This window comes from Myripristis murdjan, chromosome 15 (assembly GCF_902150065.1).
Source record: "Myripristis murdjan chromosome 15, fMyrMur1.1, whole genome shotgun sequence".
Classification (NCBI taxonomy): Eukaryota; Metazoa; Chordata; class Actinopteri; order Holocentriformes; family Holocentridae; genus Myripristis; species Myripristis murdjan.
Window position 1 is genome coordinate 16,603,662 of NC_043994.1, and position 14,640 is coordinate 16,618,301.

The following is a 14,640-nucleotide window of genomic DNA, read 5'->3' on the forward strand; positions in this document are numbered from 1 at the left end:
GTCCTCCAGCCCAATAGTAATGGCCTCCTGTGCTGAGCTTGGTCTGCTTCAAGCTCAGAGCCAGTCAGGGCTGACACTCCCACTGACATGATTGCCTCTAAGCATCAGCAGCTCCATGACTCCAGACATACACACAAGGACATTCTTTCTATCTCTCTCAACAAATCTCTCGTTCTCTGTCTCTCTATCTCTCTTTCTCTTTCTCTTTCTCTCTCTCTTTCTCTCTCGCTTTCTTACACATAGTCAGTGACAAACAGATCCAGCCAATTGCATGCTTTGCTTTGACAGCCATGATGGATCACCCATCCAATACCGCTACTAATCAAGGGTGAAAGGGGTGATGGTTGCACACCTGGGGCCTGACATGGGTCCATCTCTCTCTCTGTCTCTCTCTCTCTCTCTCTCTCTCACGTTCACACACACAACAGCAACAACAGCACTTTGAAACATTTGAGCACTCTAGCTCTACTTTAGCTGAAGATGTAAAGTAAGGCATGAGCAGGTGGATGTTTAGCTCAGGCCTGGCTCTCTCTGTGCTCTATAGCAAACTCACTCACTCACTATGGGTGCAGACTAACCCGACAGGGGGAACTTTAGAAATGAGTGTAGTTGTTTTAAAAAAGTCATATGAGCTTTCTTACTGATGTTATCCTTTTACCTTTCTTTATTGAATTTGTGTAGATCCTACACATTTTATTTTTGTCTCTCTGAAGAAATAAATAAATACTGTGCTAATATATATTGTATGTTTGCCATCCAAAACACAGTGCCGACTGATGTCTGATTCGAGAGCAATGCTTCAATCAGTTTCTGTTGCAACAAAACATGGATTAGCACATCTGATGTAAAATGAATTCAGAGAGAATCATTTTCAGGAATAGAAGTATTTAAATGCAGCTTTTAAAGACATTTCAGGGGAGCTTTGAACAGAGTGGGCATCAGATATTCTATCCAGGTTTATTACTACTGTCAGATACTTTGTTATGGTGCAATTGCCTTTGTTATGTGGTGCCATTTGGTCAATGTGCTCAGTGTGATTTGGTAGTTTGTTTATTTTGTTTTGTTTTCCTTGTCGCCACAGTATTTTATTTCTTTCTTTCTTCAAATTATCCACCAAGAAGCAGACAACTACAAACTGTTTCATATGAAAATATTCCATAATCTGGTAATCAAAGAGTAATAATACAGGTAATGAATAACTTTGGTGATACTTTAAGTGTCCATGTAATGTGCATTGTGAAAATAATTCATTATATATGGAAACAAATGATAAAACATCATAGAGTTGCATTCATTTTAATATGTCATTAAGCTGTTCCAAAATGATTTAGCCCTTTATTTTTTAAACTGTTTTCTTACTGGGTTTTAATAATTAAAATGCATTCATAACATTTGTATAATTTGCTGATGATGTTTTGTTATGCTGTATGGGGACCACTTAAAATGCCGCTTTTTTTTTTTTTTTTTTTTTTTTTTTTTAAAGTTTCATATTTTATGTTCTCTGTGCAACTGTCCAATGTGAAAGTATAGCCTGAATAAATGATGAAGTATAGCTGAACCCCTGTACAGTGTGTTTTAGCTGAGTCTCATCACTGGATTAAAAAGCTGATATGTTTCTCTTGTCCAGCTGATACACAACTGAAGCTACACCTGTACTTTAACATTTATTCCCATGGTGCACTGTTTCAAAGCAATCAGATTTACATCACAGTGATTTTTTTTTTCTTTTTTTTTCCTTTTAATGGGCATGGTTGGTTGTCATTATAGTCTCAAAGACCCAGCCAGTACACCATTCTCTAAGAGTACTAAAATGAAATCTTATTTGAATAGAAGTAAAACTACTGCTGTGAGAATGCACTTAAAGCAAAATATAGCCCATCTAACATGTGCTCAAAGTTACTAACTTTCTGTTTAAGAAATATGAAACTTGATTATTTTCACTGAAGTTTTTAAAGTCACAAAATATAATTCAAAAGCAAGTGGAAACCCGTGAGCTCTTCTCTGCTAACTGGCTGTTCACTGTGAATGCCTCCACCAGTGGTCAGTTTCAGTGTCCAGTTTGTGATGATTAAAGAGAGCGATACATCTGGTATTCTCTTAATAATGTGACTTACAATGAAGGTAAGTAAAAGCAAATATATAATTAAGTAAAGTACAAATACTTGACAGTGCACCTGTCATTAAAAAGTACCTCAATCACAGTAATTTGAGTAATCAGTTACCCTTGCAGGTGATGCACCTTTATAAGCCATGGTGTTCAGATGGAGAGGACAGGCTCTGAATAGCAGGGATTTGAGAGAAGTCATGTGGAGCTTCAGTACAGCGCATCAATCATCCACAGACAGATGAAGGAAAGGTCAGAGATAGCCTCACACAATGTCTGTTCACTCAGCCTGTCTCTATGTCTGAGTGTGCATTTATTTCTATTATCTTAAGCATTTGTGTTTATTGACATGATTGTGTGTGTGTGCGCATGTGTGTGTGTGCGTGCTTGCATGTGCATGTACACCATTTCCTACGGGACTGTGTGGCCATATTCCCGCTGACATGCCGTTCAGGAGCCTGGTCACTAGTGCCGGCGTTTCAAAATGACAAGGTTTATTTGTCTGTGTTTTGATATGCTCAGAGGAAACTGGGCCTGACAGCCGGAGGAGGCAGGAAGAGGGGAGCCACAACAAGTTCCCCCCACGCGACACAAAATGTCATCCTTCCCCTGGCTGCTGCGCGCGCCCAGCCATCCTGCTGAAAAGAGCAGACATTTAAAACTTTGTGACATGTGTCACAGGCACTGCCATTGAGCCAGTGCCACTGACGGAGCTGGAATTGACAGGCCCCGAGCCACCGGAGCTGGCTGGAGGACACACCGAGTTTGGTGTGTGTCACTTCCTATCCTCGTCAGGAACGCATCCCAAGCTGCCACACCAACACAAACTGCATTATGGGATGGGCGGGGAGTGCCACCAAGGGTAGACATATGCTTGACGTGTGCTTGTGTGTGTGTTCAGGGAGGGGGGTGAATGGGATGACTGGCATCACGGCCAGTAGATTAATTAAGGTAAGAACCACAGGTCTACCTGCAGGCAATGCCCTGCCTGACTCTCAGCTGTGTTCTTGCTGCTGGCCATCAGGAACTTCCTGTCTGGACAAATGGCACACAACTTCATCAGAGCAGATCAATGACATTCCACTATACTCGCCTCACCGACCGCTCTACTACCTATGCAGGGCTATGTGTGTGTGTGTGTGTGTGTGTATGCACTGTGAGAAGAAAAGGTACACAAATTTATATATATATATATATATATATATATATATATATATATATATAAAATGCTCACATGCTTTGTTTACCATGCCTTTTAACATTTCCGTTTTTAAAATATGTAAATATTTATTTGCATATGATCACTGAACTTAGTGTTCAAGGCTCTACAGTACATTGATGGCACGGCGCCCTTCACCTCCCCAAAAGGCACACAAATGAGTGACTCCCTGTCAGAAGAACTAAGGGCCAATCATCCCGTCACTAGATATCAGGCCTCGGCCATGATGACTGATTGGCATGAGCTAATGCAAATTTACAAGGAGGGAGAGGAAGGGAAAAAGGAGTTGTCTGTATGAGTGACAGATGGCCACTGATAGCAGACGAGCCAACAGGCCCAAGGATGAGGTGAGATTTAGATTTAGCTGTCCCCCAGCTCTAAATATCTCCTCTCCCTCTCTCTCTGTCTTTAGTTCTGACACCAGCCCTTTCCCTCTTTCACCTGAAGACATTTGGCAGTACAGTGCTGTCTCACTTCATCCAGAGAAGCCGAGGGGGAAAAGTGGTCCTTATTTCCGGGCCCGGTCTCAGATGAGTAACATTTGTCATTCAGGGTTGTGCTGTAGTAATTAGCTTGTCAGTGGGCACTGGGCTGAGCTGGCTCTCTCTGCTAAGAAAGATGGACAGACTGACACAAGAGCTGACAGCCAGTCGATAATGTGGCAATTAATGTCATAAATAATTCCACTGCCAATTATATCAAAATGGACTCTGTTCTTTCACAGAGCATGGTACTCCCTTATCATTTCCTCTTATAGGGGGAACAACTGTCATCTTCCCCCCTATAATTATGGGCCTTTTTATATGGTAATACAATATGGCCTCGCTCTCTCCACATTTTTACAGCACAGAGGTGAAATAATAGAAAGAATGAGATGTGGACAATAAGAATAACATGATAATGGATCTGTGTTTTGTGTCCTTTACGTTGAATATTTCAGCTGGGTCATACAGTGAGACCGCGAGGCATTTCAAATGTCACTGGCATGTACTTGCCTCAAAAGAAAAAAAAAATTAATTTGAAAATGCGGACAATTATGTGAGAGGAATCGATGGGAGCTGATATTCTAAAGGTTGCAAAAGCTTAACCAACAGTGAGAATATTGATCCTGATGCCGCATCACTTGGTGGGAAAAATCATATCCATTCTCTGTCTTCAGGATGCAGGTCAATCAATTTCACCAGGTGAGCATACATGATGAGGAAGGAATCAGCAAGGGTTGGGTGAACAGCAAATGTACTGTATATTGAGGGAAATGAAAAGGAAACTGGGAATGTGCTTAGAAATGCTTATTATCCACTGCCTCAGTCTGTTTCTTCAGGCTCATTTGTCTCCTCAAGCGGCTCCGTCACTCTGAATGGTCGCCATCAGCTTGACACTAAACTCTTCCTGTGAAATGTATGAGCAAATAAAGTGAGCTCAGCACATGTAAAGCCCTCCTAATGCATTGTAAAACAGCCTTAAACACATCAGATGTATCTTCAGGACAGGAAGGTCGCTCTGATGGTAATATATGGTCTGTACTGAGAAGTCTCAAGGTCGTGTCAGATTCGCCTACATAATGCATGAATTCCCGTTACTCTTACGGACTCCAATCATGCCTTGCAAGCCTTGAGATGAAAATTTTACTAAGTAAATCAGCCACCGTGCTGGCATTTCTATTACCCTTCTATGTGCGACTGACAGAGAAGATGAATAACGCTAAATAATAACACGTGGTAACAAATCATATTTACTACTGGTAGTGAGCAGGGCTGCATCGGATGAGCCACTCTGTTAGCTGGGATTTGTTGTTATTTTAACTTGCCATCATGTGCTTTAGCTCCGTGATTTTTTTTTCTTTTCCTTGTACGTGTGTGCGTGTGTGTACACGTGTTCTTTGTACTGTATGTAGATAAGCGTGTCACTCTTCCACTTGTCACTGTCCTCTTGTTAGATTGTGTGTGTAATTATTGTGTCATTTATTGCATGAGAATTACTTGCTTTGAATAAAGTAGTTAAATGACCCTGTTAGCATAATTAATTTAACCATCCTGAGGCGCTACAAAGTCACAATCTCATGAATATTAATTATTGTCAGTGTCAATGCTAAATTTAAATTTGGCATTGACACCGCATTTGTAAGACAATACAACATGTTGTTTTTTTCCCCCTCCATTTTACAATGTTACGTTTTATGATGCAATTTTGGACTAAAATTGTGACACTGGTGTTTTTAAATATTAGTATTCCGAGTAAACACTATACAGTAGTACAAGCACTCAGGTTTTCTTTTATTACTGTGAAGGGACATTCACAAAAATGGGCAGACATATAATAATAAAGCATGATCCCATACTTCACAATTTCTGCATGGTTTCAAGTGAACATAAAACACATACTATATTGCCGCTTCAGATACATCATCAAAATAATAACTATCACATTTTTGGCAGAGAGCACAATTGCATGCTGTGGTATATAGGCAGAGGGCATGTAACGTTTGCATCTTAATGTTTGCACCCTCGGGCCCTACAGCAGTGCTCAACATGACAGAAAGTGTCACCCATTGATTTTACATGCTTGACTTGGACAAACAGACATTTCATAGGAAAACCCTGGAAATTCTGGCATTTACTCACATTCTCCACCAGGTCCTGAGGGTGGGGGTTGTAGTGTGTGTGTGTGTGTGTGTGTGTGTGGATGGGGATGGGGGCAGGGTGAGCGGGGGCAACAACTGAACATGAGCAAGAACAAGGAAAGCCCTCAGGAGAGACGGGTGATTTTGTCACATGGGCAATTCTGTATGACTCCATTGAGGCTCAAGCAAATACTTGAACAAACAGGGCACTGTACATTGAGCTAAGTGATGGGGATTTTGCACTCCTTCATACTGATGGCTGTCGCAATGTATTACTGCTGTTCAAGCTCGTCATTGGAAATATGGATGCGGGAATGCACCATGCATATCAAAAATGAAAGGAATTTTGTTTATTGTGAACCGAAATGTCTTTGAACTGTAAACAATGTGCATAAGTTTCATGTGAATACACACGTTATGAGCCCCAGAGTGGTATGACCTGAGGGGGGATTGTGTTGCGTTGCATGTCAGGCTTGGTGGTATTTCCTCAGGTGCTCTGATCCTATCTCTAGGGTCTTCTGCAGGGCAGCTGCTCAAACGGGCTGACTTGGCCTTGGCCAATGACAATGACATACAGAAGCAGTCAGCTTTTGACACACGGTTGTGACTAATGGTGAGGAAAAGGTGAGAGAGATCTGTTCTGGGGCCATTTTTAAAGACACAGAGATGGTGGTGGGGACAGTTGGGAACGACCCCCCCAGGGTAGGGCTGAGCACAAATGAAATCCTTGAATCATGAATACTCTGAAGGTAAGCATCTAATCCTGCATTTATGGAAGTAATATTGCTGGTCAGTGGGTGGATGTTCATGTTTCAAGTATGTTCTTTTCTCTCTACCTCTCCCTCTGTGGAGTATGTTAAGGTAGCTTATTGATTTTCATTTGTCTTCTCAAGTGTAGCTGTTTAAGAGGAAATTTGGGTAGTTGTAATATGTGAAAGTAAAGTAAATAGCAGTAATATCACAGACCAAGACATAAAAGCTCCCTGAATTAGAGGAGCCTATAGATATCATATTTTGTCTATATATTTTCTATGCAAACAATGGCAAATAAAAGGGGAAAAACACCAATTGCATTAAAATAACAGCAAAAACCTACCAACTCAATCAGTCACAGGAATTTTGCTGCAATGCGGCCAAACTCAACACACACTATTGATATTTTACTGGTAAAAGCTTGCGTTAATGCATAGACTCAATTGCATTTGTGGCATAATGTTTCTTTGTCTCTTTTAATGGTTCTAAATTGGTCAGTAGAGCATAATCCACTTGTTTTTCTGGCGTGCAACCATCTTGAACAAAGCCAGCTGAGCTAAGGCTGCGTGTTGTGTTCATACATTACTTCTGACTGGTGGAGCTCACTATAGGCTTTACTCAACTGGTACATTACTTCTGATGATCAAAAACCCAAGAGTTCAAACAAAAGAGGCTGCAGCAATTTCTATATTGATTTTAGTGATCTGATCTGAAATGTTAAGAGAAATCCAAACACAGATTGAGAGATTTTATTCAATCATATTTCAGTTTGAATCTCAGAGAGTCCACAGTTATGTACAGTAATGAACCTTTTGAATGATTTAATGGACTGCAGTTCTAGAATCACGATGATGCTGTATCTTCAGGGAAAGCGGAGTTGTTCTCACAAGAAACTATACAAACCATTCTTCATTTTCAATATGCATATGGTGATTTAATGCCAATAGCACAAAATATTGATCTACTCACTGAGGTCGGTTTGAATGTCCCTGAGCTAAAGGTTTATTGGTTGTTCTGCTTCTTCTCCTCAATGTGTGGGTAAAGTTCAGCCATGAATCTTAGCATTTGGGTATTAGAAATTGTTTTTTTTTTGTTTTTGTTTTTTGTTTTTCTCAGACAGGCTGATAGGCCTAACCTTGTCTGTCTTTCCAAACATATTGATTAGCTTGTGAGAAGAGAAAGGCTATGAAACAAAGTGCAGTGACTAAACTTGTAGTAACTTCATTTCCCACCAACAGTATTCCATTATTCTGCAATGAGGGAAAGGTTTTCACCGCACAACTTTAGTACATTTTTAAGAAATTATACATAAGCTGGCACACTGTAGAGTAAACTTTCTTTTTTAGACTCAATAATACAATGTGACAGGATGTTATTGTTATTAGTGTATTCAAAATGATGAAATCGTTTGAAAATGGCACCACAAACGATGTGTTTCGAGGACACAATCTTTCATAATAAATCGCGATAACAGCCTGCCCTCAGATTTTCCACCGGAAAATATCTCCTTTTGTTTGTATGTCAGGGACTTCATCAAATTGCTCTGAGTGACGGGATTAGAGAGGAAAAGATTCACCAACTTTTCCAAAAGTGGACATTTGACACAAATTACAAATGGCATCAGCAGGCAGAAAAAAAGAGACAACCCAACCCCTGTGCCTTTGTTGTTCTCCTTTAATTCTGTTAATCGCCCCCAGGTAAAGATTAGCTGCTCTTGCCAATTTAATTCAGCCTCAAATGATGCTGCTACAAGGTCACTTTTTTCTTTTCTTCCTCTCCTCCTCTGTCTCTTTATTCCCCCTCTTGCCTCCCGCTACTCCCTCCCCCATTTCTCTTTCCGTGAACAGGATTGAGTTGTCATGTAGTTCTAATAGGCAGCACAGGGAATCATTAGTCCACCTCAGCTCCCTGACTGATGGGTATTTCACTCCAATCATCTGAGCTCTGTGCGTGTGTATGTGTAGGTGTGTGTGTATGTGTGTGTGTGTGTGTGTGTGTGTGTGTGTGTGTGTGTGTGTGTGTGTGTGCATGTGTGTGTGTGTGGGTGTGTGTGTGCATGCGCGTGACACCGGCGAGAGGGAAAGCACCTCCTCCCCCACCTTGCTTTTCCACCCCACCCAGCACTGCATTGTGGGCCCGCTGCTATTGACAGAGTGTCAGAGCTGAGGGGAGATGGCTTAATCAACTTGGACACACTGGGCATTGATTTGACAAGCTGCTGTAATGACCTTCTTGTTTTGGTAAAGGATCACTGTTTATCTGGGCCACAACTGATGCACCGAGCCTGCCTCATCGTCATGGAAACTATTATCACAGCTGAATTGGGATGGGGCTTGGTCTTTGGATCTCTCTTTCTCTTTCTATCTCTGTCACGCATACAAACACTCTCTCTCATATGCAGGTCCACACACACACATGTAGTTGGCATGTGAAATGATACAGTGTAACTAGAGGTTTGTATGTGATTGCATGTCCATGTGTGTTTATATGTGTGCATGTGTGTGTGTGTGTGTGTGTGTGTGATGCTTGACTTGGTATTTGAAATCCTGTGGGGTTAAAGGCAAACATTATAACTGGTGTCAACACGTTCCCCATCAGTGTTATGGAAATCGTTATGGACTGAATGGATTGACTGAGGCCACTCAATATTCCTAAGCCAGCACTTTCATTTATCTGGCTGACACTTCATCTGGAAAATTATTTTGTTTAATGTTGTACCTCATTGATTTGCTAAATGACTCATAATGACATCTCAAATGCAGGGTTTATTCTCAATGGGAAACCAGAAAACAACAACAACAACAACAAACAATGCTTGTAGCCTTTTAAGCTTCCATTTTGAAGCTCTTTGTTTGACATTATTTTTTCAAACCTGATCTTAGAGGTTGCCTGGATCAAATGTCTTCATGATTATACACGTTTGTGTATTTTTTTCCACATCTTTTTACTGTCGCAATGTGTACAATGGCCAGCGCCATTTAGTAAACAATGAAATACAACAGTACACTGTGCATTTCCCTCCTACACCACTCCCACCCACTCCCCAATAAATAAAACCACTAAAACAACAAATACACTTAAATAAGTAAAATAAGACAGTAATAATGATAATCCTGTATCCAATCAAAATTCATATATAAAAATAAAAAAAATAAATATAACACCAAACATAAAAAACAGCTATGGAGTTATAAAAAGCAGTATAATAATATTTCTGTGATTTATGCTATCTTTTCATTCAGGCTGAGGTCCTTCACTTTTCCAAGTCTGTTACTGAATACTTCTGGAATTTTATTTATTTATTTATTTAATTTCTTTAATAGGAAAGTAATGAGAACCAAAGGTCTTGGAAAATGTGTCCTCTGTTATTTTTTTTTTTTTTCTTAATTTCTGTAGAGGTAACAATTACAATATTTAGTTGAGAAACATTATCATTCATTTTTTCCAAAATAAAAAAGCATTTCTTTGCTAAGAATGTTATGCTGATTATAGCCTGCATTTTCTTGGATCTAAATAAAAGTCAGGCACATAATTTAGTAAATAAAGGCAGGGATTCAAATCAAATTCTATCTTCAAAACTGATTTAGCAAAAGACTGAATCAGATTACAGAAACTTTTCAACAAATCAAAATGCCAAAACACATAAATTTAAAGTTAGCTTCCTTGATTTTGTTGCATGTTAAAGGGAAGTACAGCCTTTAAAAGATGTTTTGCCAAGTATTACCAACCAAAACTGTTCCCAGATCTTTTTCCCCAAATTTTTACATCCACTGCATAATATTTCATAGAATTTGTCAATTTTACCTTTAATTGTTATTGAGGAGAATAATGCATCTACTTGATTTAAATCAAAACTCTACTCTAATTTTCATTCATAAATGCCAGGATGGCATTTTCAATTTGTACATATGTGAAGAAATCTGTATTAGGAATATCATATTGTGTTTTAAATTCAATAAATGACTTTGTTTTCATGTTGTTACTGAACAAATCTTTAAGTTGTTTTATACCCAAGTTTCTCCACTCACTTATATTGATTATTGGAGAATACTTCTTCAGATATGGGTTGTGATGGATAGGGGAATAAATCGAAATACCAGTAGCTATCCCATATTTCTTAGCACAGGTTCTCCAGGCCAAAAAAGAGTTTGACATAGTGAAACTGATCCATATTTCTTATCTTGTTAAAGCTTTTTATAAATGTAAGAGAACTGAAAAACTTAAACCATGTTACCATATTAATTACTGAAGGTGGTACCATTTGAAAAAAAAAAAAAAAAAAAATCTTGGAAGAATGTTCATTCTTACAACATTAATTCTTCCTAGCATAGACAACGGCAACATGGACCATTTACACAAATCCAATTTAATATTATCTATAAATATTATCTAAGTACAGGTTGTCTAGGTGAGGAGTGATATTCATTCCCAGGTAAATGGTAAATGGACTGCATTTCTAGTCTACTGACCACTCAAAGTGCTTTACAATGTTTTTGCCTCACATTCACCCATTCACACACACACATTCACACACTGACCACTGAGGCTTCCATGCAAGGCGCCTAGCTGTCCATCAGGAGTGGTGGGGGGTTCAGTGTCTTGCTCAAGGACACTTTGACACACTCTGGAGGAGCCGAGGATCGAACCGGGAACCCTCCGGTTATCGAACGACCACTCTACCTCCTGAGCCACGCCACCCCAGTGTTCACTGAAAAGGACAAGATTTGTACATGTTTTCTGTTAGTATGTAAGTGACAAGCATTTGATTTATTAAAATTTATCTTAAATTAAAATTTCCCAGTTTGGGATCAATAAAGTAAATCTATCTATCTATCTATCTATCTATCTATCTATCTATCTATCTATCTATCTATCTATCTATTTAAAATCTGAATATCTACCAAATTGCTCTGTTGTACTAAACAAATATGATATTGAATTTTCTAGATCTGTTATATAAAGAATTATGTCATCTACATACAGAGATATTCTGTGTCTGCTGTTATCAATCTTCAGTCCTTTATTATTGGCTTGGACACGTTGCTAATGGTTTGATCACAATTGCTAACAGCAAAGGTGTCAATGGACACCCCTGTGTTGTTCCTCTGGTTAACAAAAAGAAGTTAGAAGGTGTACCACTGGGGATGACTACTGCTTTAGGACTGTTATAAACTGATTTGATCCAATTAATGAAATTATGGCCTATATTAAATCGATATAAAACAGAAAAACAGTTCCATTCAATCCGTCAAAGGTCTTCTTGGCATCTAACAATAGAAGAGAAGGCCTCTGCCAGGTGTTCAAGTAATTTATTACAAGTCTCCTTATATTGTCAGTGGAATATCTCCCTTTAATAAAACCTGACTGGATTAATTATCTTAGGCAGAGTAGATTCAAGCCTTTAGGCTAATAGTTTAGTAATGATCTTATAATCATGGTCTAAAAGGCTTATAGGTCTAAATGAGGAACAGTTAAGGGGTCCTTGCCACTTTTGGGCGATACTGTGATGTGTGCTGCATTCATTGACTATGGGAGTATTCTCTTGTTACAAAAATTATCAGCATCAGTTTGTTTATGTATGTAAATGAAAAAGGCCTGAAGATATGAAATGTTGCGTTGACTTCATGTCCACAGGCGTGCCACAGCTCCAGAAGACACTCTGCTGGGTTGATTTGCAGGGATCTCAGGTTCAGGGTGCTGTCAGCTTCTGTCAGGGCAATTGCAGCAGCCCTCAGCCTCCCCTGAATAGCCCTCACACCAGACGGTAAATATTATTGGCATTCTGACACCCTCTCGCTGCGACCAACTGTGTAAAATCGTTAATAAGGAACATGATGGGGCCATTGCATGCCGTCGTGATAATGGAAAGGCTTGCTCTCATCGGCAATTATCCAAAGAACAGGATGAGGTGCCTGAGGACAGGTGATTTAAGTCCTCAGCAAAGTGGTGGAGAGCTTTGTTTTGACAGGGGGAAGTAAGGAAGAGTCATTGAGGTCATACAATAAATGTTGTTCTTGTGCAATCCATAAATACAACTACCAATAAAGCATTACATGGCAACTCTTACATGCACTATTTGGCAAAATTGTAGTTAGTCTTGATATTGTCCATTAACAGGGCTCTCTGAAACTCAGGGGCTCTTCTGTGTATGATAGTCATCTCGACAGCACTATTCCAGGTAAAGGTTGTTGGCATGTCAGCTTTAAGCCTTTCTTAGCTGCTCGTTTACTGAAATCTGCTGTTATTAGTTATTTCTATGCCGCCCCATGAAAGTCTCAATGTGACACTGTGATAAGGCAAACAGCATTCCTCCCCCTGCACAGAGCAGGTAAGACATTGTTTTTAAAGGCTCAGTATCTCCAAGTCACAGAAGGACACGTTGATAGCAGAATAAAGTACACAATCGTAAACGTTTATGCCAGTATTCCTCACTGTATGATTACATTTTTATGGTTCATATTCTGATATGGCTTGTTTTTGCTGCCACCACCAGAGCAATGAGACAGGCCCAGAGGTGGCATTTCTCCTTCGCTTTATAGGAGAGAGATGCCTAGAGGAGACTCCTGCATGATTTCGTTCGGTAAACACACTGCCAAGCTAAATGGCTGATCAATCAATTTCAGTGGGATCGATCTGCATCAGTTCTGCCTGCATGAACACACCCGGAGCCACTTTATTGTAAATCAATCATTTTGAAAACATCTCACAGAGGGGCCCGTCCTCACTAACAAGCCATCAATTCCAGCTGCCTGTGTGGCACCCTTATCAGGCTACAAATCAACAGCCACACAAACATCTGCTCCATTTCCATCGCTTTCCCCCTCTACCTCACTCTGTCTTTACCCCCCACTCTGTTCCTGTGGCTTGTCGTGTTTTGATGGTGTGTCTGGCGGAGACGAGAGGAGAGGCTGCGAATCTTCACCACACCACTTGAGATAACCCAAGGGTAATAGTGTTTGCACATTTGAGAGAGAAATGAGGACAAATGCCAGGGTGGGTCATACATTCTCCTTCTGTCCAGCTGTTTGACGTTAGAGTGTGAAATTGCACACTTCAACTGAGGACCGAGGAGGTGGAGCAGGCCGGGCCCCAGAGACTTATGAAACGTTCACCGACTCCACACTATGAGAAAGGAGTGGGCCAGTGCCTGAAAACTCATCCTGCCTCATCATAACGCTTCAGAATTGGTGCTGTTCATGTTTGAAGGATCCTCAGAGGAGATCTCTGTCCCTCACACAGGCAACATAGAATTTACAATATATGACATGAAGATGTGTATAATACCAGTGCAGTCGAACATGTTTGTTTCATGCAACAAGTCACAAAATCTTTTTACTTTAAAATATAATTATAACAGTAATAACAATTATAATTTAAATGAGGATTCAACTAATAAAAAATGTGGACTAGGCACGTAATTAATCAGTGAATTGGGCTTTAGATGAGAACCACATAGACTCAACCATCAAATAACATGCTTATTCCACCATTTTTTTGTCAGTTGAGTCAGAATGTCCTCACTTAAATCAACCCTTGGCAATTTTGCATAGTGCACCTTTAAGCCCGATATGAGTTATCAATATTCACACTATGCGGACATGACAGCACAGCAGGAGATACCTGGTGTGATGTCCTTTCCTCATCTACTATCACGTTTGCCATCACCATGGAGATATATGAGCTGAACACATGCCAATGTGGATGGAATGTGCTTCAAATTCTATTCCCACCCATCACTGTGGATCCCCTTTGATTGACAGCCTGCCAGGCGAAAGTGATGGAGCAGCTAATAGTATGTCAGTAAACGTAAATCAAGACTAATGCCATGGTGACGCTACAGCTCCATGGATAAGAGGATTGGCGGTGTTACTTGGACCACAGGGTCATCGACCCCTCCACAGGCATCGGATTGCTGAAATATAATAGACATTTATCTTAGCGTTC